General features: G+C 42.9%; 1 protein-coding gene across 14 annotated transcripts in view; it reads right to left on the bottom strand.

The window, feature by feature from the left end:
* Positions 1-26,553, bottom strand: part of COBL (cordon-bleu WH2 repeat protein) — a 300,001-nt gene that overhangs the window by 251,821 nt on the left and 21,627 nt on the right. For 2 of the 14 annotated variants that reach the window (XM_065541945.2, XM_074036557.1), the window contains exon 1: positions 3,910-3,978. The exons of 10 other annotated variants lie outside the window; for them this stretch is intronic. The gene's annotated coding sequence lies outside the window, so the exon portion shown is untranslated. Of the gene's footprint in view, positions 1-3,379; positions 3,503-3,909; positions 4,553-26,553 lie in introns of those variants that run through there. 2 more of the 14 variants (XM_074036558.1, XM_065541946.2) reach the window with 2 other exon arrangements.

Below are 26,553 nucleotides of genomic sequence, written 5' to 3'. Positions count from 1 at the left end.
AAAGCCACAGCCACTTGGTTTCGCCATAAGGACCCTTTACTTTATGAAGGCCAGAGTGAAGAGAGGGAAACGGCTTTTCTAGAGGTTCTTTATAGATCCTTTCTATTAGTTTGCTCAGCCTCAATTGGAAAATTGATGTTCACAGTTACACCAATGCTCCTCATTCAAGAATCCCTGGTCAAGAGACAAGAGGTGCTCTGTCTCCCTGACTGAGGACGTGGCAGGAGATGGCACCAAAGAAAATCCTGAGCCTGCTGGCGGCCGAACTGACACAGGGAATAACACCCCCACCTGTGCACAGCTTCTCCTTTCCTCTAGCTGAACTTCATCAAGTCAGCAAGTTAAGAAAACACAGAGGCTCTGAAAAGTTCCCAACGGACATGTTTTCATATGCCCTGAAATGGACTTGGGTTCTAAAGCACCTGTGTTGTTGCACGAGCACTTTTGCCAGGTATAACCTGTGACAGGAGCTGAATCTGGACACCTGTCTGAGCACACAGGGCTTGGCTGGAGCAAAAGAAAATGCACCCTTTTTAGAAGGAAATAGAAGATGTTTACTCTAGAGATTTCTTTCTACAGCCCAAATATAGCAAAACTCAGAGCCAAGACTGGCTCTGAGGTGCTGAATAGCGGTAGTTCCGTTCAAGAAAGATTTCAAAACAAGATCTCCTCCAAAGACGCAAATTCTTGGTTAGAGTCCTGAATTTCCTCAATATGCTCATTCATTCACATACTTATGAGGTACCTACTACGTGCCAGGCAGCGTTCTCAGGAGCCTCGTGGGGAAGAGAGGGTAAGGGAACGTAGGGTGAATTTTGGCAGAAGACAAAAACATCCAGCTTCCTTACACTTAAATAATTTTTAAAAGAGACAATGCTTTTCACTGGATAAACAGATAATGCAAATACAAATATTCCTGGGAGAGATAACATAAATTTAATCACCATCATCAGATACTACCTTGAGATTGGAGTTTAAAGGCAGAATATTTCTAGAGAAAACAGAGGTGCTAAAAGGGGAAATAATAAATATGGAAACTAAAGTTATGCAAATAGAGTTCTGAAAGACCCAAAGATCTTTTTGTGTCAAAATTGACTTGATGGTAATTTACTCAATAATTACTATGTGCCTAAAATACATTTTATTATTTGACTTAAAAAAAAATCAAAACCAAAAAAAAAAAAAAAAAAACCAAGAAATCAGATTTTAGAAATCTACAAGTATGTATGTTTGTTCCCAGCACATAGTACTGAAATATTAACTTATTTTTGTTCAATTTAATTATTCCTATACAGACAGTAGGGGGCCCATGAGCTAAGGAGTGTGGACAAGCCAGTCTTTCTCCTCCACATCAACCTAAATCCTCTTCATCCTTTAGGGTCTGCACAGGCCCTGCTACTTCCAGGAATGCTTGGGACGGGCCGCCAGGCCTGGTGCATCTCCGTGCTGGGGAGTCTGTGCATTGTTTCACCAGCCTCAGTGCGTGTCAGTTGTCCATGGCTGCTTCCTCCATATAACAGCAGGGTTGAGGCATCACCAGAGACACAGGGACCGCAAAGCTGAAAATATCTGCTGACTCCTGACCCACAGGATAAAGCAGGAAAGTTTGCAGGGCACACCATACTCTCCTGAACCTGAACCTAGACTGGCTCCTGCTCAATGTACCACTTCATTCCACGCTTTCCTCATTGCTCTTTGTAAACCCACTGGCTGGTTCTTGGAGCTGGTGGGCTACTCCTTAGTAAGCCCCATCACTCCTGTTCTCACCAGTTTGGGGATATTCTCACTAGAAGGCAACTGCATTATCCCCAAACTGCTTATGTCAGTCATGGTTAACTGTTTTAATCCCGCTAGTTAATTTTACAGAAGGTAATTGGTGCACAGAAAAAGCACAGCATGAGTCTCATGAAACCTACATTAAATATTTAAGAAAAACAAAGGTGAGTTGCTTTAAAAAATGAGTAAATCAATAAAAGTTTACTTAGGTGATGGAGAGGAAACTGAAAAAGACTGAGGAGGGGGAAAAAAAATCATCAGTTCCAGGATTCTGCACTCAGATTTTAATCACAATTGTTTGTATGCTCTTAGTCGGCTTTAAAGAAACTGAAACCGGTCAGACACAGTGGCTCACACCTGTAATCCCAACACTTTGGGAGACTGAGGCAGGAGGATCACTTGAGGTCAGGAGTTTTAGACCAGCCTGGCCAACATGGTGAAACTCTATCTCTACGAAAAATACAAAAATTATGGGCATGGTAGCGTGTGCCTGTAATCCCAGCTACTCGGGAGGCTGAGGCAGGAGAATCACTTGAACCTGGGAGGCAGAGGCTGCACTGAGCCAAGATTGTGTCACTGCACTCCAGTCTGGGTGACACAGCAAGACTCTGTCTCAAAATAAACAAACAAACAAATAAACAGAAACAATGAATTCTGGACATGGCCCTCTATCAAAAGATTGCTCAATACATGTAAATGCATATTTTTTAAGCATTGAATGTTTTAAACTCACTCATTTAACTAAGTGAGCAATCCTCAGTGCCAATCGGCACATAAATGGTTTCTACCATTGCAAGTTTCAGTTCCCTCTGCTCCCTGTTGTTTCATGCAAGTACACCCCACTCAAAGTATGATTTTTTTCCAGTAGGCTGGATTTTATCCCCATTTTGCAGATTACAATACTGAGTTTGGGTTTTAGTAACTTGGCAAGGGCTCTCAACTCATAGTGTATGTTTCATCCCAGGCGGTCTGATTCCAAGAGGCAATCCTCATCAACTACTCTATTATTCTCACTCCAGGGAAGCCAGAACTACAAAACAGTTAAAATTAGAAGAATCGTCAATATTTATCTCCCTATTTAACACTCCATCATGGGCAATGCAAGAAAAAAATCATTTAAATTTGGAGCTTTAAAAAGGAAAATTCAGAATATTGGGAACACGCACACTCAGGAAAGAAACTAATCGACGGCTCTTCAAGTTCCAATCTAGATCTGAAAATACCGGTGAAATTGTGCTCAGACCTCTAAAACACTCAAAGAGGCAAAGGGCTGCACAAATTGGACACACAGGGCCTGAGGCATTTCTTCAAATGATGTTTTTCTGGCATTTCCACACCAACGCCTGTACTTTGGGAGTCTCCCCATGTCTGCATTAAAGCCCAAGACAAGCCAGTGGGCTAAGACATGTAATTCACGATTCTAGGGTCACAATTCTGCTCTTATCTGCAGGTAAAGACAACTTAATAGTATAGAGGTCCAGTCATTTCTCCCCCTCTTTATGTCTGAGTTTTAATCTATGGAACACAATACCAACAACAACAACAACAACATCATTCTCTTCTTTAGGAATAAAAGTCAAATAATAGGCCATTGAAAAGTTACCTCAAAGCCAGGCGTGGTGGCTCATGCCTATAATCCCAGCACTTTGGGAGGCCAAGGTGAGAGGATCACTTGAGGTCAGGAGTTCAGGATCAGCCTGGACAATATGGCGAAACCCCGTCTCTACTAAAAATACAAAAATCAGTCGGGCATGGTAGTGTGCGCCTGTAATCCCAGCTACTTGGGAGGCTGAGGCAGGAGAATCGCTTGAACCCAGAGGCAGAGAGGTTGCAGTGAGCTGAGATCGTGCCACTGCACTCCAGCCTGGGCAACAGAATAAGACTCCATTTCCAAAAAAAAAAAAAGAAAGAAAAAAGGAAAGAAAGTTATCTCAAAATACGAAGCTGCATACTTTGTGAATTTTTAATGTATATTCTAGCTTGTTACAAAGGTACGTGGGGCAAACAGCAGCTACCACTATCTAAAATTCCTCATTTACCACAAACAAACAAACAAACCAACCCATATCTGCCGTGACATTCCTAAGGAAATCATCACTGACATCAGGGAATGAGGGCTTCAAGCTGACTTACCTTGTGACACTTGCTTCTGCTGTTAGACTGAAAATTCGCCCTCAATAATCAGTTCTTGCCTATCTGAGTGACTGGGCAGCTACATCTGCAGCATATTTATAGCAGCTGGATCTATCTGGCATTTAAAACTCAAGAATCTAAAAATGAATGACAAGTTCTACCAGAGAGACAAACTAATTTTACCTACTTGAAAATAGCTAACTTGCCTAAATTGTTCAATAATTAAATACAACTCCCAAAATACTTAAACACTTCAGTGTTTTGGGAATGCCAACACCTCATAAAACCTATTTTAGGTGTTTGTATTTTGAAGTGTCATCAAACCGCCACAGTCCATGTACCCGGTGCTGTTTTCTCTGGTGACACCAACTCCCCCCTGTAGCAGTTGGGTCCCCCTCATCCATCAAATGCGATCTTCCTCAGTCATCTATTCTGGGCTCTCCTCCCTTCCCTGTAATGCTCTCCTTAGACCACAGGACATCGTAGCCTCAAATACCAGCATGCTCAGTTCCCCTCAGTCCATGCCTTGAGCGAGGCCCTCACTCCCCTTCCCCAGCACAGGACCTGCAGCTGCCAGCCATGCATCACACGGGCCACCTCCCGTTTCACTCCCTGCACTGTACACACACAGCACTTCAAACTCACAGCCAGCATTGCTGCAACACCTCCCCTCCCAAACACACTGCACACGACCCTCCCTGCTCGCAGGAGAAGAGCACCCTGTCCATTGTCCCCCAGTGCTGACTGTATCACTGCCAGAATCTTGAATGCGTCCTCCTGGGCATGGCCCTGCGGCAGCTGTAGGTGAGCTCCCCTTTATCTGTTTGCCCCATCGCCACAACAGGCTCCTGATTGCGTTTCACTTCTTAGTCCTCGCTTTCAAACAAACCAGCCAAGCTGACCACTCATTATCCATGAAAGAAGGAAAGAACTGTACCACACAGAGTGGATGTCTGGCGCTGGGCACAGAAGACCACTTTTTCATAGATGCAGTGACTTTACTATGGAAGGCTGAGCCTCAGGAGCTCAGCTGAAATACTCTAGCCCATCATTAAGCACATTTTTGTGCGTAGGCTCAAAATGTCCTTTCCTATTTGTGCAGTGGAGGATTTTCATTCAACAAATGACTTTCATAGGAAAACTCCAAGTTCAGGGATGCCATGCCTTGTACAACAGATGTATTCTAGAAAACACCAGTGTAAGTGTTAATTTTTGCAAACCAGTCATGTTTTAAAATATAAGATAGAAGATCAGCATTTGGGAATCTGAAATACTTTCAGGGATTTCTGAGATACTTTCAGTAAAAAGAATTCTCTGATAGCAATAATTTGACCTGATTTTTAGGTCTGCATTTTTACGTACATGGCTCTGTCTAAAGTGGGAAACACTAAAATTAACAAATGAAAATACAAATCAGCTGGCCGTGCATTTCAACTCTTTGTAGCCTGAATCCCCATCTTCCAGGGAGACAGAGCAGTGAGAAGCAACAAAGACAGGGCTGAAGAGGACGGGAGAAGCTCAAGACAGGTGAGGGACGCACACGGAGCAGCTCCATGTTTGTTCTGCTCTGCACATAAGAGAAAGGGGTCGCCCCTGCGGGCTGGAGGGGAGAAGCGCAAGGGCTGGCTGAGGAGGGGCCAGCTGTACAGTGTCCAGGCTGCCCTCCTGCAAAGGACCCAAGGGAGAGGCAAGAACAAGGCTGAATCTGTATTCAAGTTTTGAGGCACAAGTCCCCTCCATCCTCCTGTTTTTTTTCCCCCCTCTGCCAGTAATGCAAGGTTCAGCACTCCCTTTTTACAATTAGGATTTGTTTTTGATTGCTGGGAAACCACTGCCTCCAGTTCTGTCTGACAGGGCCTGGCTGTTCTGAGGTCCCAGCTCCCCAGTCACGTGTGGTCACCGCAGCCCATGCAGAGCAGATCTGGGGGGAATTCTCCCCTGGGTCTCCCTCAAGGCGCCCCCAGCAAGGGTGCACTCCAGCTCCACCTGCCGCCACCACCACTGCCACTGGTATCAGCTGCCACCAGCCACCACCAGCCGCCACCAGCCACCACCAGCCACCACCAGCCACCAAAAGCCGCGAGTGTTCCGTGAGCTCTGCACACAGCCCACCCAGCAGGCCTGTCCCAAGGAAGGTGAAAACACAGAGCCCAGAAGGCTGGTGATTCCACCTTCCCCTCACGGTGGAAAATCAAGGCCCCTGTCTCTATGCTGTTTGGTGAGAATGTTTCCACAGCCTGACCAGAGGCTGTACGGCCTCTCTCTCCCCTGCTTTTTTTCTTTTCCTCTGACCTGCTCTGCTAGGGTTTTGTGAGGTTGTCTGTTTTAATAAAGAAGCCCTTATCTTCCTTATATTTACTCTTCAATGGAAATGAGCCTCCTCCTTTTTCCTACAAACGCCCTTTGGCTTTTCCAAATGATAAACATTGTGGGAAGAATTGTTTGAAGAAATAAATATCAAGCTCATAAATGAAGATGTGCACTTAGGCTCTGGGACCATGCAACTTCTGTTTACAATAACACAGGAATTCTAAGGAACCCATTTTAATTGGCATTCGCAGATCTGGGCTGGGTGACAGCACTCATGCACAGCACATTTTGAAGCTGTTCTCAGACATTCCTTAATCCATGAGTAACTGTTCCAGGGAGGCTGGGGACTGTCGTGGCAGTAAAAGGCAGCAGCACCAAGAACGATGAACATTGGTTCTGCTGTGGCTTCCTGGGAGTCCTGCCCTGGGGTTCCTTCTGGGAAAGGCGAATGAGACCTGAGCTTCTAGGAAAGGGGTCACCCCGTGGAAGCTCCTCGGGGTAGGGACAGGCCATACCCAGGGACCGCACGCAGATGGTCTTGCCTGCCACAGGCCCTATCCACTGTGGGCTTTCTTGCTTTTCAGGCTTTTCCTTCCCCTCTTGCTAACACCAGTCCTTGTCATTTATCGTTCAAACCTTCCAGAAGCTTTAAGGAACACCTCCAACCCACCAGGGACTGCACAAGGTGAAGGAGATGAAAGGAGACACAGACACAAGCCACTCTCCGCAGTAAACACTGCCAGGGCTGAGCTGGGGTGGGCTGGGAGCTGCAGCTGTGTGGGACAAAGGGGAGATGTGAGCAGGCCTTGCAGAGTGAGCAGGCAGGTAAGAAGGAAGACACCTCTAGGAGATGGGAAGAAAACCCAAGGGCATTCTGGAAAGCTGGACGCTGGTATTGGCTGGCCCTTAAGGGTGTCCAGGGCCAGAAAGGGAAGGGTTCAGAGGTGGCTTTTACCATACAAGGGAGAGGAGTCAGCTGAGGCTCATAAGATTTGACCAGATAAGAGCTGTGAAATGTAGGAGAGGGCACCACAGAAAAGGAGATTCATCTGGGAGCAGCGAACACACAGATGGTGAGGACCAGGAGACAGTGATACAGCCCTCCTGTCCTCACACCAGCCCCACTGAGGCCCCATCATCAACCTCTGCCAAAGCAGCACCTGGAGGGCAGGATCACAGGCCAGCCATCCTTCCCAGAGCCAGGCCGGGGACGCTCATTGCCAAGGCACAGGACAAGGCCTTCCCTGTTTCCATGATGCCACACATGCGCAGGGACCCAAGCCAATGACCAGCTAAGTGAAAATGGGCTAGGCTGCTCTCACAGAAGCCTGAGGGTGAGTTCATGAATACGTGTGCCTTGCTCTGAGAGAGAATGTATGTGTATGCATCTGTCTGTGTGTGTGTGTGCGTGCACAAGTGTAAACACACACATGTGCTTGCGAGGGAAGGAGAGAGAGAATAAAGCAAACATACCTGTTAACATCTGTGGCATCTAGATGAAGACGATGTGGGAATTTTTCATTATTCCAAAATCAAAAGTTAAAAAATATATCTTTAAAAACTGAAGACAGGACTGTTGAGCACACAGTGATGATGGGGTAATTTCTCTCTGATACTTCAGCTCAAATGCAGCAAGAGTCAGTGCCCTCGTCCCGCCCACCCGACTTTGGGCTAATTCATGGTGTGTATATTAAACACTAACAAACAGCAAGTTGGACGGAGGGCTAGAGGCAGGGATGGACAGGTTGCTAGAGAGATACAAGGGTGGAACACTCTGCCCATTGCAGTTTCTACACTGCCAAATGGAGGTGGTGACAATGCCACCCCTACACTGTTGCTACAGGGATCCAGCACGGCAAGGCACTGTGAGAGCAGGGGACACAGAGCCAGGTAAGAACACTCAAGAGACACAGCAGATGGGCAGACGGGTAATGCCATTTGTAGCCCAGGCTCTCTAAATACTCTCTGAACACCCAGCAATATTCCCAAGCTGCCTCTGAGGAACTAGGAAGTAAGAGAGGATATATCTGTCAACATCACGGGGCAGATTCATTTCGCTATTTACTGATCTCTTCTCTGTGCCTGCTTGAAGTACAACAGAGAGACACATCAAATCAGCAGCTGGCCTCTGGGGATGTCTCAACTACAATCATATCTCTGAATCATATCTCTAAACTAAAAACATAGTGGCCAGCCTTGGGTGCCAGCTCTGCAAATACTAGAACTCAATACCTGTATCAAATGATAAATAAATTTAGAAGCTCCACATTCACAGAGACTCCCACACACATGCACACCAAACAGGGTGAATCTGATCCGGAGATTAGCTGAATTGAGAAGCCGTCCTGAGGAAGAGCATGCTCAGTGAGAGCCCAGGGCCAGGTGGACAAGGCACCCTCAACTACGATCACGCAGGTCCCTCCTCCCAGCTGCCTGGGGAGACAAGCATGCTATATTTAGACAGGTTCTTTTTTTTTTCTTTTCCTTTTTTTTTTTTTTGAGACAGAGTCTTACTCTGTCGCCAGGCTGGAGTGCAATAGCGTGATCTCAGCTCACTGCAACCTCTGCCTCCCGCGTTCTAAGTAATTCTCCTGCCTCAGCCTTCCGAGTAGCTGGGATTACAGGCGTGCACCACCATGCCTAGCTACTTTTGTATTTTTAGTAGAGATGGGGTTTCACCATGTTGGACAGGCTGGTCTCGAACTCCTGACCTCAGGTGATCCACCCGCCTTAGCCTCCCAAAATGCTGGGATTACAGGCGCGAGCCACCGCACCCGGCCTAGACAGGCTCTTGACTCAAGTCTCCAAATCCAGGCAGTGATAGACCAGTCCCTCCACGTGCCCTTCTACCAAAACCAAAAATGACAGCAAACTTTTTAACAATATGAAAATGACACCGATCATCTAGAGCACAGGAAAATTAAAATCCCCCAACATGCGGCATCTGCTTTTCCAGACAATTTCAATTTGGAGATAACCGTCAATTACAGGAACAGCAAAACTACAAAACACACCCAGCACGATGCACATTGTGACTAATCACAGCACCCACGCAGCAGGCGGCAGGCGGCCGGGGAAATGCTTTTCTCCCAAAACACTTGTGGTCCTATAAGGAGTGATACAGCTGTTGTCATACTCAAATTACCATCAGGGCCTGCCCTGTGTACTAGTCCCGCACTGACAGTGACTAATCCTAAGGCTTGGCTTTCTAAAAACCCAGTGATATACAGAGAGGCTGCCTGACAAATGTATGGGAAAGGCGTGGCACACATTTTAAATTCATCATGAAGTTTCAACATCTTTCAAAGTAGCTACTAAATCCCCGGTCATAAGGGATATAATCCCAAAAATGTATGGAAGAAGCTAATTAAGAGCCACGCCTAACTACTAAAGAGTTAAGGGAATGGGTGGCATTTACTCCATGTACTTCCAACATGCATTATACTTTCTTTGATAATTCTGTTTCCTCTTTGTTATTAAATAAATCACCTGAAATTTTCAACTACATTCACCAGGTTCTCCAATTATTTTAATATAAAATCATTGGCACATTTTTCTAAAACAGACTTTTTTCTTTCAGCAGTTATAAAGTTCACAGCAAAGTTGAGAGGGAGGTGCAGAGATTGCCCGTATTCCCTCTGACCTTACACATGCAGAGCCTCCCCCACGACCCACACCCCACCAGACTGGCACATCTGTTGCCGCTGATGAACCTCCATGGACCCATCATTATCACCCAGAGTCCACAACCTACATTAAGGTTCACCTGTGGTGTCGCACATTCTGTGGGCTAGAACAAATGTACAATGACATGTATCCATCATCAGTATCATACAGAGTATTTTCAATTCCCTAAAAATCTTCTGTTCCTGCCCTTTCCCCCTCCCGACCCCTGGCAACAGGAAACACGATCTTATCTTGCCTATTCCAGAATGTCACAGAGTTGAAATCATACAGCATGTAGCCTTTTCAGATTGGCTTCTTTCACTTGATAATAAGTATTTAAGGTTTTTCCATGTCTTTCTATTGCTTGATGGCTCATTTCTTTTTAGCATTAAATAACATTCCATTGCCTGAATATAACAGGCACATGCATTTTATAAGAAAAATCATTTAGATGGAATAATATATTGTGCCCTCTCTCTCCCATATAGAGCAGCAAAAAAATCTGGCCAAAATGCAAGGAACAGCTATTTGATGACTCTGAGAAGTTGGGACTAGAGACCAGAATTTGAAGTACCACCAAACCAGCGCTCAGTTTAAGATTTTTTTTCCCAATCCTGGATTCAATGCAGCCTGAAACCTGGGCAGTGGGCAATGGCTTAGACAGAGAGAGCTACAAGAGAAACCCTCTAGTGCTGGGTTAAAAAGAAGGAAATGGGTCCCCTAATATTTAATGAGGAGGGAGAATTCTCTGCTATGCTCATCTCCCTGCTCCTATGAGCCCCAGTCCACAAGCAGTTCTGAGGTGGCAGAGTGGGTGACAGCAACAGTGGCAGCACAGGGACTCGCAAACATAAAAAGAGGAAAACTCTTCTCTCGGATCAGAGGAGCTGTGGTCCCAAGAAGGTGGAGTAAACTCCACTGCGTTTTTCTCCTTTCTCTCTTCTGCTGCTGCTTTGCCCCACATGTGGGTGCAGTCACAGGATATGTGCAGCAAAGCAGGGTAAATAAAGCCTAGTTTTCTGGCTGGAGCACAAAAAGGAAAGGGAAGTAGAAACCACTGAGACACTTTGGAGAGGGAGAAACAACATAGTCATTTGTGAACTCCTGGGTGCGTCCCCAAACTGCACATGTATGGATCGGACCCCTGGGGGCTTTAAGAACTGAACAGACCACCACCCCACATCTGAGACTGGCCACTGGTAGTACAAACATGAGAAGATCTGAATAACACTGTACAGACTTTTCAACCTTACCTGCCACTGAAATGACAAGCACAAAGGGCTTAGCAGAAATTTAAACATGAACCCAACTAGGTCAATCGCCAGATTTAAAAAATATATATGTCAACATTCTCCATAAGCTTTAAATAAGAGCCAGAGTATCATAATGAAATAGTCAAAATGTCTAGGAAATAATACAATAATAATTCATCATATAAAGAACTAGGAAAATTTCAACTCCTCTGGGAAAGACAATCCACGGCTGTTACAACGAGATGAGCCACATACTACTGTTTGACAAAGAGTTTAAACAACTATTATAAAAATGCTCTAAGTAAGGGCAAGAACTTTTGAAATGAATGAAAACTTAGTAAGTCTTGGCAAAGAAATAGAAGATATAAAGAAGAAACAAAAGAAAATTTTAGATTTGAAAATACAGTAACTAAAATGAAAAACTCAAGGGATAGGCTCAACATCAGACTCACTGACTTGCCGTATAGGTCAACAGAAATCATCTAACCTGAACAACGTAAAGAGAAAGGACTGCAAAAATGAACAGGCATAGGGACCTATGGGGCAATACCAACAGGTCTAATTTTCATGTCAATGGGATCCTAGAAAGAAAGGAAAAATAATGTGGTACACAAAAAATATTTTATGAATTAACAGAAAACTTTTTAAATTCCACAAAACTTCATGAAAGAAAACAGATTCAAGTAGTTCAGCAATCCCTATACGAGATGAGTACAAAAAAAAGCCCACACTCTGGGACATCGTTATCAAAGTGCTTAAAACTAAAAACAAGGAAAAAACCTTGAGAATCACCAAAACAAAGCCACATTTCTTAAATGGAAATAATTTGAATGACTACAGAAATTACAATGGCTAGAATGAAGTCGAAAAGACTTTTAAAGTACTGAGATTAAAAAGAAACTGTAAACCATGTTACTATATCCAGTAAATATATCCTTCAAGTATGACAGTGAAACAAAGATATTCTCAAATGAAGGCAAAGAGAATTCACTGCCAGCAGGACTGTTCTAGAATAATTGTTAAAGTCATTCAGACAAATAGAAATAGTACAGAAAGAAAACCTGGAACATGAGGAGGAAAAGACATGTTAAATATCTAGGCCAATACATGATTCTTCTTTTTTGAGTTCTTTAAAATGTAGATGTAACACAAAACCATGGAGGATACCTATGTAATAGTAAGTTATATTCCACATAAATGATAAAATATTCACTCTAAGGAGACTGTGAGAAGTTGGATTATTTTAATCCCTAGAAAACTCATGCAAATAGGGCCGGGCGCGGTGGCTCAAGCCTGTAATCCCAGCACTTTGGGAGGCCGAGACGGGCGGATCACGAGGTCAGGAGATCGAGACCATCCTGGCTAACACGGTGAAACCCCGTCTCTACTAAAAAATACAAAAAAAAAAAAAAAAACTAGCCGGGCGTGGTGGTGGGCGCCTGTAGTCCCAGCTACTTGGGAGGCTGAGGCCAGAGAATGGCGTAAACCTGGGAGGCAGAGCTTGCAGTGAGCTGAGATCCGGCCACTGCACTCCAGCCCGGGCTACAGAGCGAGACTCCGTCTCAAAAAAAAAAAAAAAAAAAAAAAAAAGAAAACTCATGCAAATAAACAAAGGGATATACTAAAAGTCCCTGTAGATACATTAAAATAAGATACTAAAAAATTTCAAATAAAGAAAGATTGGAAAGCAGAAACAAGAATGCAAGTCAGGCAACAAAGAAAAAATAAATCGTTAAATGGTTGATCTAAATCGAAAAATATGAATGAGACAATAGGCCATTATCCTTCACTAATGCAAATGATTTGATGTAATGTAATACTTTAATATAATTATTTGATGTAAATGGTCTAAACAATCCAACTAAAATACAGATATTATTTAACTCCATGCTATCTTCAAAAAACTCGCTTTAAATATGATTATGTAGGTGGTTAGAGGTAAACTGATGGAAAAACCACACCATAAAAATATTACTCAAAAGAAAGCTGGGATGGTTATATTCATATCAAAATACAGACATCAGACAAATCAAAGACATCAGGGATAAAGAAGGACATTACATAAAACAGTCAATTCAACAGGAAGATAAAATAATCCTAAACTTCAATACACCTGACAATGAAGTTTTGAAATAGATACAACAATGAAATAAATTAACCCACAATTAACTTTTGAGACAATACTCTCTTAGAAATCAGTACAACTCATACACAGAAAACCAACAAGAATATAGAAGAACTCACAAATACAATCAACCAACTTGACTTAATTGACATCACTAGAATTTTACCCAACTGCAGAAAATACACTGTTTTCTACAGCAAACAGAACACTAATCAAGATAGACAATCTCCTGGGACATAAAACAAACTTTACCAAATATTAAAAAAAAAATTAAAGGCATACAAAAATATGTTCTCTAACCATACTGAAATTAGACCTGAAATCAATAACAAAGATAACCATAAAATCTATAAGCACTTAGAAATGTCACAATATATGACTACATAATGCATGGAGAAAGAGAACTCCGAGGGACTTGAGCATACAGTTTTTAAAAATCATCATTGCCGGGATGATGATAAAGAAGTGCTTAGAAGGAAATGCAGAGCATTAACTGCTTATATTAGAGAGGAAAGTTCTCAAACTAATCATTTAAACCTCCATTTAAATCAAATTTGAAAAAGTAGAGCAAAACAAACCCAAATCATACACAAGGAAATTGGTGAAACAGATAAAAGGCAATAGAAAACAATGACCACAGAAGATATTTCATCTGAGAAGCCTATAAAAAGAATGACAAAGAAGAGAGAAGACACTAATTACTAATGAGGAATGAAAAAGAAGATATCACTACAGAGACCACAGATAATACAGGAATAATAAGGGAATGCTATGAACATATCTACACACATAAATTCAGCAACTTTACATGAAACACATCAATTTATCAAAAATCACTACCAACACACACTCATTAAAGATTAAACAGATAATTCAAATGTACTCATGTAAATATTTGAATCTGTAGTTTTTGTTTGTATGTTTTTTTGTGAGATGGAGTTTCACTCTTGTTGCCCAGGCTGGAGCGAAGGGGTGCAATCTTGGCTCACTGCCACCTCTGCCTCCTGGGTTCAAGTGATTCTCCTGCCTCAGCCTCCTGAGTAGCTATAATTACAGGCGTGCACCACCACGCCCAGCTAATTTTTGTATTTTCAGGAGAGACGGGGTTTCACCATGTGTTGGCCAGGCGAGTCTCAAACTCTTGACCTCAGATGATCTGCCCGCCTCGGCCTCCCAGAGTGCTGGGATTACAGGCATGAGCCACCACGTCCAGCCAAATCTGTAGTTTAAGAACATTATGAAAAAGAAATTTTTAGACCCAGATGGTTTCACTGGTCGCTTTTACTAAGCATTTAAGATGAAAAACATAAAATGAAAAAACACCAATAACATTAGACAGACACATCACAAGAAAACTATAGACAAATATCCCTCATGAATACATATGCAAATTCCTCAAAAAAAAAAAATAGAATCTAGCAATATATAAAAAGAATAGGCCGGGCACGGTGGCTCACGTCTGTAATCCCACTTTGGGAGCCAAGGCAGGCAGATCACAAAGTCAGGAGCTCGAGATCATCCTGGCTAACACAGTGAAATCCCATCTCTACTAAAAATACAAAAAAAAAAAAAAAAACCAGGCATGGTGGCAGGTGCCTGTAGTCCCAGTTAGTTGGGAGGCTGAGGCAGGAGAATGGCGTGAACCCAGGAGGTGGAGCTTGCAGTGAGCTGAGATTGTGCTATTGCACTCCAGCCCAGGTGACAGAGCAAGACTCCACCTCAAAAAAAAAAAAAAGATTTATACACCACAATCAAGGAGGTTTAACCTCAGGAATGCAAGGCTGATTCAATATTTGAAAATCAATTAATGTAATTCACCATACTGACAGTTTAAAGAAGAAAAACCACATGAGTGTATCAATCAAAGCAAAGAAAAGCATTTGATGTAATTCAGTATCAAGTCTCAGCAAATTATAAATAAAAAAAAAACCTTCCTAAGCCTATTAAAATATAGCTATAAGGCCAGGCGTGGTGGCTCATGCCTGTAATCCCAGCACTTTGGGAGGCCGAAGCAGGTGGATCATGAGGTCAGGAGTTTGAGACCAGCCTGGCCAACACAGTGAAACCCTGTCACTACTGAAAATACAAAAATTAGCTGGGCATGGTGGTGCACACCTGTAGTCCCAGCTACTCAGGAGGCTGAGGCAGGAGAATCACTTGAACCCAGGAGGCAGAGGTTGCGGTGAGCCAAGATTGCACCACTGCACTCCAGCCTGGGCAACAAAGCAAGACTCCATCTCAAAAAAAAAAAAAAAGCTATAATGAAACCTGCCTCCACGATCAAGCTTCACAAAGAAAGACTGAATGTTTTCCCCTAAGATCAGGAACAAGGTAAGAGTGTGTATTCTCACTACTTCTATTCAACTTCTTTTTTTTTTTTTTTTTGAGACAGAGTCTTGCTTTGTCACCCAGGCTAGAGTGCAGTGGTGCAATCTCAGCTCACTGCAACCTCCACCTCCCAGCTTTAAGCAATTCTCTGCCTCAGCCTCCCAAGTAGCTGGGATAACAGGAGCATGCTGGCATGCCTGGCTAGTTTTTGTATTTTGTAAAGACAGAGTTTCACCATCTTGGCCAGGCTGGTCTTGAACTCCTGACCTCGTGATCCACACGCCTCAGCTTCCCAAAGTGCTGGGATTAGAGGCATAAGCCACTGTGCCCAGCTATTCAACTTCTTACTGGAAATCTATACTGTACAATAAGAAGAGAAAAACAAATAAAAGGCATCAAATTTGGACAGACAGAAACAAACCACACCTTTCTTCTAGACATACATAGCAAATCCCAAAGAATCTGCGAACAACAAAAAAGCAAAAATCCTCACAGAATTAACAGAATTTAAGCAAGCTTGTGGAATACAAAGTCAACACACAAAAATCAATTATATTTCTATACTAACAATCCATAATTAGGAATTAAAATTTTTAAATTCCATTTACAAGCATCTACCAAAAAAGTGAAGTATTTAGGTATAAGTCTAGTTGACATGCATAAGATTTGTATGCTGAGAACTACAAAACACTGGTTAATGAAATCAAAGAAAACCTAGAAAAATGGAGAGACATATATTCATTGGTCAGATGACTCAAATTGATTTACAAATTTAACAAAATTTCAAATTCTCAGTATGACTGTTTTTGTAGACATAGACAAACTGATCTGAAAATTTATATGGAAAGGCAAAGAAATGAGAAGAGCCAAACTAATTTTAAAAAATAAGAATGTTGGAAGAATCACACTACACAGCCTTAAGACTTACTATAAAGCTACAGTATTCAAGATAGTGTGATAGTGGTGAAGCAACAGTTATAAATCAATTAAACAAGACTGACAATCAAGAAATAGATCCACATAAATATAGTCAAGTGATTTTTTATGAAGGTGTAAAGGCAATTAAACAGAAGAAAGTCTTTTCAACAAATGGTATTATAACAATTGGATACCCTACGCCAAAGAAAAAGAGAAGTAGCAGCAGCAGAACTTTGACCTAAGTCACATGCCTTATACAACAATTAACTCAAAATGGACCATGATCTAAATGGAAAAGCAAAGGTATAAAACCTTTAGAAGAAACATACAAGAAAATATTCATGGCCTGGGTTAGGCAAGAGTTCCTAGATATGGTACCCAAATCATGTCTAGAGCATAAAGTTTAAAACAAAAAAAGCTATACTTCTTCATAATTAAAATTTTCTACTCTTCTAAAGACACTGCTAAAGAACAAAAACACAAGATACTGACTGAAAAAAAAAATCTGCAAATCACATATGACCTAGGAGCTGTATCCACATTATATAAAGAAACTTCAAGTAACTAAAAAAAAAAAGCAAAAAATAATCGAATTTTAAAATGGGCAAAGGACATGAACAGACACTTCTTAAAATAAAACATCCAAACAGCCAATATGAAAAAAATGTTCATCATCATTAATCATCAGAGAAATGCAAATCAAAACCACAATGAGATACCATCTCACACTAGTCAGGATGGTGATTATCAAAAAGTCAAAAAATAACATGCTGGTGAGGCTGCAGAGAAAGGGGAATACATATACTGTTGATAGGAATGCGAATTAGTTCAGCCACTGTGGAAACTAGTTTAGAGGTTTCTCAAAGAACTTAAGCAGAACTACCATTCAAAGAAGTAATCCTGTTACTGGATATATATCCAAAGGAAAAGAAACCATTGTGCCAAAAAGATACATGCCAGTCATACGTTCACTGCAACACTATTCACAATAGCAAAGACAAGGAATCAACCTAAGTGCCCATCAGTGGTAGACTGGATTAAAACAAAATATGGTACATATACACCACCGAATACTACACAACCACCAAAAAGAATTAAATCATGTCCTTTGAAGCAACATGGATGCAGCTGGATGCCACTATCCTACGTGAATTAATGCAGGAACAGAAGACAAATACCGCATATTGTTACTTGTAAGTAGGAGTTAAACACTGAGTACACATGGACATAAAGATGGGAACAACAGACACTGAGGATGTTGGAGGTGGGGAGAAAAGGAGGGCAGCATGGGCTGAAAAACTACCTCTTGGGTACCATGCTCACTACCTGGGTGATGGGATCAACCACTCCCCAAACCTCAGCATCCCACAATATACCCATGTAACAAAATTGCAAATGAACCCTCTTATTCCAAAATAAAAGTTGAAAAATCAAAAAATAAAAACAATCCCACAACATAAGAAAACAAACAACTCTTTGAAAAATAGGCAAAAGACTTAAAAGAGAGGCAACAGATTTCACCCAAAAAGACATATGGATGGTAAATAAACACACAAGTCTTCTCCATCGTCAGCCTTTAGATAATTGCAAGTTAAAACCATGATGTGATATAAGAATAGCTAAAATAAAACAATCTTAAAAATATCAAGTGCTGGTGAGGATACAAAGCAATTGGAGCCCTCATGCATTGCTGGTGGGAATGCAAAATGGTACAGACACTCTGGAAAACCATTTGGCGGTTTCCTAAAATGGTAAACACTTCAGGCATATAGTTACGACCCAGCACTCCCACTCCTGGGTATTTACCCTAAAGAAATGAAACTTTAGGTTCACACCAACACCTGTCCATGAATATTTATAGCAGTTCTATTCACACTCACAAAACACTGGAGAAAACCCAGATGTCCCTCAATGAGCGGATGGGTAAACAAACAGTGGTGGACCCATATGACGGAAGAAGATGACTCTGCATAAAAATTGGGCTACAGAGCGAGAGTCTATCTCAAAAATGAAAAAAAATGAATGAACTGCTGACAGTCGATTGAAAGGAGTTGAATCTCAAAGGCAGTATGCTGTGCAAAAGAGGTTAGGTTCAAAATGATATATACCCTACAATTCCATTTATCGGGCATTCTCAAAAAAGAATTATAGTGATGGAGAACAAATCAGTGGTTGCCAGGAAGAGAACTAAAGAAAATTTTGGGGTGATGAAAGTGTTCTGTGTGCTAACTCTGGTATCTATGCACATGTTAAAATTCACAGAACTATGAAAGAAGTCAACTGGATTCCATTTTGGTTTAAAAAGTAAAATATAAAAAACATAAATGGGGGCTGGGCACGATGGCTCATGCCTGTAATCCCAGCACTTTGGGAGGCCAAGGCAGGTGGATCACCTGAGGTCAGGAGTTCGAGACCAGCCTGACCAACAAGGTGAAACCCCGTCTCTGCTAAAAATACAAAAATTAGCCAGCATGGTGGCAGGTGCCTGTAGTCACAGCTATTCGGGAGGCTGAAACAGGAGAATTGCTTGAACCCGGGAGGCAGAGGCTGCAGTGAGCCAAGATCGCGCCACTGCACTCCAGCCTGGGCAGCAGTCTCAGGAAGAAAGAAAGAAAGAAAAGAAAGAAAAGAAAGAAAAGAAAGAAAAGAAAGAAAAGAAAGAAAAGAAAGAAAAGAAAGAAAAGAAAGAAAAGGAAGGAAGGAAGGAAGGAAGGAAGGAAGGAAGGAAGGAAGGAAGGAAGGAAGGAAGGAAGGAAGGAAGGAAATAATAATAATGCTGCAAATGGGGCTGGGCACGATGACTCACGCCTGTAATCCCAGCACTTTGGGAGGCTGAGGCGGGTCGATCACCCGAGGTCAGGAGTTTGATACCAGCCTGGCCAACATGGTGAAACTCTGTCTCCACTAAAAATACAGTAATTAGCCGAGCGTGATGGTAGGTGCCTGTAATCCCAGCAACTCAGGAGGCTGAGGCAGGAGAATCGCTTAAACCCAGGAGGATGAGGTTGCGGTGAGCCGAGATCACGCTATTGCACTCCAGCCTGGGCAATAAGAGTGAAACTCCGTCTCAATAAATAAATAAATACATACATACATACATACATAATTTTAGAAAATACAAATGGGAAATAAGAACTGAATGCAAATGCCAGTCTTCAAGATGGATACCTATGGAAATACTCTTCTATCTACTCAATTAATTGTATGCAACTAATTCATTTACTCAACCTGTCCTTGTTAAAATATGAACCAGAACAATATGAGGAGTCATTAGGGTTAAAACTATAAAGAACAATATAAAATAGTCCTCATGAGAGCAGGGCCAAAATGTCTTGTTTCCACTTGTGCATAATGATGGCACAGAGACACAGCAGAACAGAGCCCTGCACAGTCTAAGGTTAGCAGCATCTCCTCCCAGCATGCTGGCCACACTGGTGCTCAGGGTGCAGTGAGCAACGGACAGCAACTGATTTGTTCATAACAGTTTCCTTTTTAAATTGTTATTCTGTACCAAATAGTCTATTCAACAAATGGTGTTATAACAACTGGGAACAAGCCTATCATTTGATTATTTTGCAAGTCATTCTACCTACTTGTGTCCTTCCCTCTCCGTGTTCTCATTGTCTGCTCTCCTAAGTCACCTCCCAAGTGACTCTTGGCTCCCAGAGCCATAGACCTCACTGCCCTCCTGCTGACACTTCCTCTCAGCCCTCCCTGGATCCCGTGTCACTGCATTCGGGCGTGACCTCCGCAAAGTGGCCAGAGCTTGTTTCCTAAAACAGGAGCTGATGATCTTCCATGGTTCCTCCACTGTCTACAATGGAGCTCCGCTGGGCAGCAGGGCTCAGAGGACCTTCATGTGCTGATCCTGCCCATCTGCTCTCCTGCTCACCTCCTGTCCTGGAGTGCCACTTCTCCTTATTCCAGAAATAAGACTCAGTCTCAAACACTTCTGTGCCTTGCACACAGTAGGTGTGCTAACAACGTCTGCAAATTGTATGTGAACACTCCCAGCAAGCCACAGAATGGAAGTGAACAGCAGCGATTAGAACAAACAACTACAAGTAATTACCTTTCAGTGCCAAAAACAATGACGCCTCCTTTGAGGAAATGCAACTTGTCCTACTTTCGATAATGAGAACTATGGAAATTATTGTTTCCCTGTTGCCCAGCTTGTCAGAAACATAAAGACCGAACTGATGTTCAATTGCAGGACACAGATTTGCTTTCATAGCTGATATCTCTCCCCTCTCTGCCTTTCTTTGGCCTGGTTTCCTGTTTCTATTTTTATTCATCCTCCTGCATGCCAGCCCCATACCAGGGCCTTGGGAAAACAAATGAGATACAGAGAAAAACGGCAGTTCAGGAAAACAGAAATCCCCCAGGATGCTGCAAAGCAAAATGTTCCACGTGAGCAGCAGTAATATTAGGGTGGTCATATTTGCAACCTGAATGAAAGGTGGCGATTGCTCAAGATCAACACTTGGACTTGAGCAAACACAATCGAATGCATACACCAATCACAGACTCAATAGAACGGGCAAGTCATAATGCCAGTGGCATAAATTATGTGCTATTGGTTACCAGAGGACAATGTGTGCCACCAGCACATCTAATTTGCCTTATTTGGAAATCTGACTGCTAATCATTGGGGAACATGGGTTCTGAAGGAACAGGCAAACTAGAATGCCTGGCTGGATGATCAGCAGGGTCCTTCCAGCAGAGATAATGTGAAACCTGCAACGTCACAACTCAGGTTGCTGGCTTAAAAAAAGCTTGTCTACATTGTAAAATGATTTGCGCTCAGCCTCCTTTAAATCTTATCTTAATCAGAAGTTAGTTTACCCCTAAATAAACATAGACATCAGAACAAAGGGTGCGTGAAAGATGTGTGCTATCTTTCTAAACTCAAATTTAGGCTCGCCCCACCCTGCTTTAACCTTCTTGGGCTTCCTACTTCCCTGACTCTCTCTCCATCTTCCCTCACAACCTCAGCCTCGGCCCTTCTTTGTGAGTTTCAGGAAGATTAAACTGTTCAATAATAACCCTGAATACTAATATGCAAAATCCCACTTCTCCCAGACACCCAGGCCAGCACCCTTTCTGGCACCATGCATACTCCCCTCTCCATGTGAACACCTTGACCTCAGGTGGGAGCTCCGGTGCCACTCCCTGAAGCATGGGCCCTCCACAGGCGTGTGCCCTTCCCTCCGGACTGGCATCTGCATAGCAACACCACACTGTACTGCATGGAATCTGCCTCTGTCCCTCGCCCTCCTCCCCAAGAGCAAAGGCCACGTCTTCTTTAGGTCTCCAGCATCTAGCACAGTGTCTGTTCCTGCCAGGGGCTCACAACCCTTGGGGTACGATTGAGTGAACAGATGAATGGCTAGCTACATGGAGCGCCAGAGCAAGGAAAGCAGAAACCCCAGTTAGAGCCAGCGAGCCATTGCGAAGCAGTGAAGAAGGACTGAGGGGCACCGGGGAGAACAGGCGTCTCAGGGACCACAAGCAAGGCTGGGGCACACAGACACATAAGGGATGTCTGAGTGACCAGAAGATACAGACACAAACTGTGAGTCACAGACTCACCAGAAAGGAGATCGCTGGGGCCAACCTCTGTGTCTTCCAAAGTCCTAGCCAGGACTTCCAGCACAAGGATCATACACAACTGTAAAAAGTTACCTTGAACACGATCTGGGAAATTTAAATATGAACAGGAAATTAGCTGTCATTAAGGAATCATTGTCAGGCAGGGTAATGACGTGATGGTCATAAAAAAGTAAGCTTTCTCAGGCCAGGCATGGTGGCTCATGCCTATAATCCTAACGCTTTGGGAGGCTGAGGTGGGTGGATCACCTGAGGTCAGGAGTTCGAGACCAGCCTGGCCAACATGGTGAAACCCCGTCTCTACTAAAAATAAAAAATTAGCCGGGTGTGGTGGTGGGCGCCTGTAATCCCAGCTACTTGGGAGGCTGAAAAAGGAGAATCACTTGAACCCAGGAAGTGGAGGTTGCAGTGAGCCGACATCACACCATTGCACTCCAGCCAGGGCAACAGAGCAAGACTCCATCTCAAAAAATAAAAAAGTAAGCTTTATCAGTGCACAATGAGCACGGAAGTATTTACAAATGAAAAGATAGAATGGGGGAACTTTTGCCTTAAAATGTTCAAGCCAAAAATAAAAAATAAGAAGTGGGGGCAGGCACAGTGGCTCACACCTGTAATCCCAGCATTCTGGGAAGCTGAGACAGGTAGATCCCCTGAGGTCAGGAGTTCTGGACCAGCCTGACCAACATGGTGAAACCCCATCTCTACTGGGGTTTAGTTGGGCGTGGTGGAGGGCGCTGTTTGGGAGGCTGAGGCAGGAGAATCTCTTGAACCCAGGAGGTGGAGGCTGTAGCGAGCTGAAATTGTGCCACTGCACTCCAGCCTGGGCAACAGAATGAGACTTCGTCTCAAAAAAAAAAAAAAAAAAAAAGTGGGAGAATTGGCAAAATGTTAAAAATTGCCAAAGCTCATGAATGGACCCACAAGGTTTCTTTACTATGTTCTCTGCTTTTATTCACATTTGAAAGTTTCCATGTCCATTTTGTCATTTTAAGGCACCCACTGAATGGAATTAAATGAATCTTCAAATCAATGACTATTGATTATAATATTTGAGGAAATCCCATAAAAAGTCATCCATTCCAAGAGTATTATGTTTTAAAGAATCTAATTATTTAGAATGAGTACTATTTAAATACGACTGATAAAGACATTTTTAAAAATCCATCAAAAGCTGGAAAAACATAATTCAGCCAACCTAATCTAATTGTATTCTTTAAATGGCCCCCTTATTTCCTGAAGCCAGGTATTAGAAAGTGACACATTCTATTTGCTGACACAAAAGGCATTCTTGCGCATTTCTAGGTAGCTGTTCTCCTTCAGCCTCTTTGGCACACATCTGTGAGACCTGCTGCCAGCTCTGAGGGAGACCCAGCTGAGCACTCCCCTGTGTGGAGGGTCCCTCCTGTCTGGGACCTCATTCTGTCCCCTCCTCCCTCCTGGAAAGCAAAGCTCCTTCCAAGGCCTGTGGCTTGCCCAAGCCCAGCTCTTTGCAGCCCCTGCAGGCCCTGAGTAGCCCTGAGTAAAGAGGAGCGGGGCCTTCCAGGGATGCCCACGTATCCCAGGCCTGGGCACACAGGTTCCATGCACCCCACAGCCAAGGCTGCTGCTACCCTGGGGCCAGGATTCCACTTTCCCTTGAGTAAGACAATGACAGAAGTGAAGGAATAAGTTACTAAACACATGTGATGCCCCAAATCAAAAAGTTTAGATTTAAAATTCAATAAACTTCACACACACTAGAATGGTGAAAATTAAAGACTGACCCAACAACTGTAATTCCCATCCACTGCTAGAAGAAGAAGAAACAATCACTTTGAAAACAGCTGGGCAGTTTTGTAGTTGTTTGTTTACTTTGTTTCGTTTTCGTCAAACTACTTCTCAGCTAAAAAAACCCTGGCAGTTTTGTAAAACATTAAACATACATTTACAATGTGACTCAGCCATTCCACTCCTTGGTAATTACCCTAAAGAAAGGGAATATATGTCCTTATAAAAACTATAAATGAATGTTCATAATAGCTTTATTTGTAATAGCTAAAACCCCAAAACAACCTAAATGTCAATCAATGGGAGAACAAATTGTTGTAAATTAATGATGGTACACTGTTCATCAATAAAGAGGGATGAACAATAGAGACACCATGAAATCATCACGCCAAGTGAAAGAACTAGACAAAAAGACGCCACCTACATAAATAAAATAGATCAATGGTGGTCGAGGAGCACAGAAGAGGGAGGAATGGATTGCAAAGAAGCACAAGAAACCTTTGAGCAGCAACAGAAAAACTTCTGTTTCTCAGTTGTGGTAACTGTTTCAAGGGTGTCACACACATCAAAATTCATAAAGCTGTATGCCTTAATATGTACAGTTTACTGCACATAAATATACCTCACTAAAGTAGCTCCAAAATACAGTATACCTTCTCAATCACAAAGAGGAAAAAGAAGAAACTCATCCATAACTGAGAACCAACAGACACTGGCTACAAGGCAGGTTGTTCCATGCTCAGTAAGGGGTGCTGGATCATGCATAGTGTTCCTAGGTCATTCTATGCTTGGTAAGAGGTCCTAGGTCACACACAGTGCTCCCAGGTTGTCCCAGGCTTAGTAAGGGGTGCTGGATCATGCACAGTGCTCCCAGTATATAAGCGACAGGCACTTAGTCTGTAGCTACTTGCCTAAGTTTTTCAACAGTCAAGAACTACTTTAGGCTGGGCTCGGTGGTTCACGCCTATAATCTCAGCACTTTGGAAGGCCAAGGCAGGCAGATCACTTGAGGTCAGGAGTTCAAGACCAGCCTGGTCAACATGGTGAAACCACATCTCTACTAAAAATACGAAAATTAGCCAGGCATGGTAGCATATGCCTGTAGTCCCAGCTACCCAGGAGGCTGAGGCAGGAGAATCACTTGAACCTGGGAGATGGAGGTTGCAGTGAGTGGAGATGTGCCACTGCACTCCAGCCTGGGCAACACAGTGAGACTCTGTCTAAAAAAAAAAAAAAAAAGGCAGGGGCACAGGGCTCACACCTGTAATCCCAACACTTTGGGAGGCCAAGGCAGGCAGATCACCTGAGGTCAGAAGTTAAAGACCAGCCTGGCCCACATGGTGAAACCCCATTTCTACTAAAAGTGCAAAAAAAAAAAAAAAAAAAAAAAAAATTTGCCGGTCGTGGTGGCACAGGCCTATAATCCCAGCTACTCAGGAGGCTGAGGTGGGAGAATCACTTGAGCCTGAGAGGCAGAGGTTGCAGTGAGCTGAGATTGCACCATTGCACTCCAGCTTGGGCGACAAGAGTGAAACTCCGTCTCAAAAAAAAACAAAAAACAAAAAACAAAAGAAAAAAAGAACTATTTTACTCTTAATTCCAAGCAAAAGTTTAATATTTTTCTGTACTTGATATCACTAGCCTCTAACTAAACCATGTCATCCTTGAGGCCCAGCAATATAAGCAGGTTTTTGTACCCCCCGTAGACCTAGCACTGTCCTTGCACATGGTCTATGCTCTACTTATATAGAATTTAAAGTTTTACTGGTATCACTTATTCAAAGTTATCAAAATTGTTTATTTTTAAAAATATTGCCCAATTAGGGAAAAGCACACAACAGGGCCTGTTGGAGAATAGGGGCAATGGGAGGGAGAGCAGTAGGACAAATACTTAATGCATGAGGGGCTTAAAACCTAAATGACAGACTGGGCACAGTGGCTCTCAACCATAATCCTAGCACTTTGGGAGACCAAGCAGGGCAGATCACCTGAGGTGAGGAGTTCAAGACCAGCCTGGCCAACATGTTGAAACCCCATCTCTACAAAAATATAAAAATTAGCCAGGCATGATGGCAGGTACCTGTAATCCCAGCTACTCAGGAGGCTGAGGAGGGAGAATCGCATGAACCCAGGAGGCAGAGGGTGCAGTAAGCAGAGATCACACCACTGTACTCCAGCCTGGGTGACAGGGCAAGACTCTGGCTCAAAAACAAAAAAAACAAAACAAAAAAAACCTACATGACAGCTTGATAGGTGTAGCAAACCACCATGGCACATGTATACCTATGTAAAAAACCTGCAAATTCTGCACATGTATCCAGAACTTAGGGTAAAAAGAATAACAATTAAAAATATATATATTAAAAAACATTTTTCTAAGAAAATATTGCCCAATTAACTGGAACCACTGAAATAATCTTGCAAATGCCTAGATATATACACAGTCACTGATACAGGCCTGTCCTTTCAGACTGTCACTGACAGCAACTACTTTGCAAGTGTTGGGACACACCCAGCAAAGCAAACAGGACATCCTGGAGACAAGGATATGTACGACACCCTCCCAGGGCCATCAGTTCATATTCTGTGTTAACTGTCCTGTGCCTCTGGCATTCCGTAGGTCCCTATAGATGATGTGTCCAACAACTGACATCAAAGCCCAAG

This window comes from Macaca fascicularis, chromosome 3 (genome assembly GCF_037993035.2).
Source record: "Macaca fascicularis isolate 582-1 chromosome 3, T2T-MFA8v1.1".
Taxonomy (NCBI): Eukaryota; Metazoa; Chordata; class Mammalia; order Primates; family Cercopithecidae; genus Macaca; species Macaca fascicularis.
The sequence above is the reverse complement of the archived record's forward strand: the minus strand, read 5'-3'. Positions and strand labels throughout refer to the sequence as shown.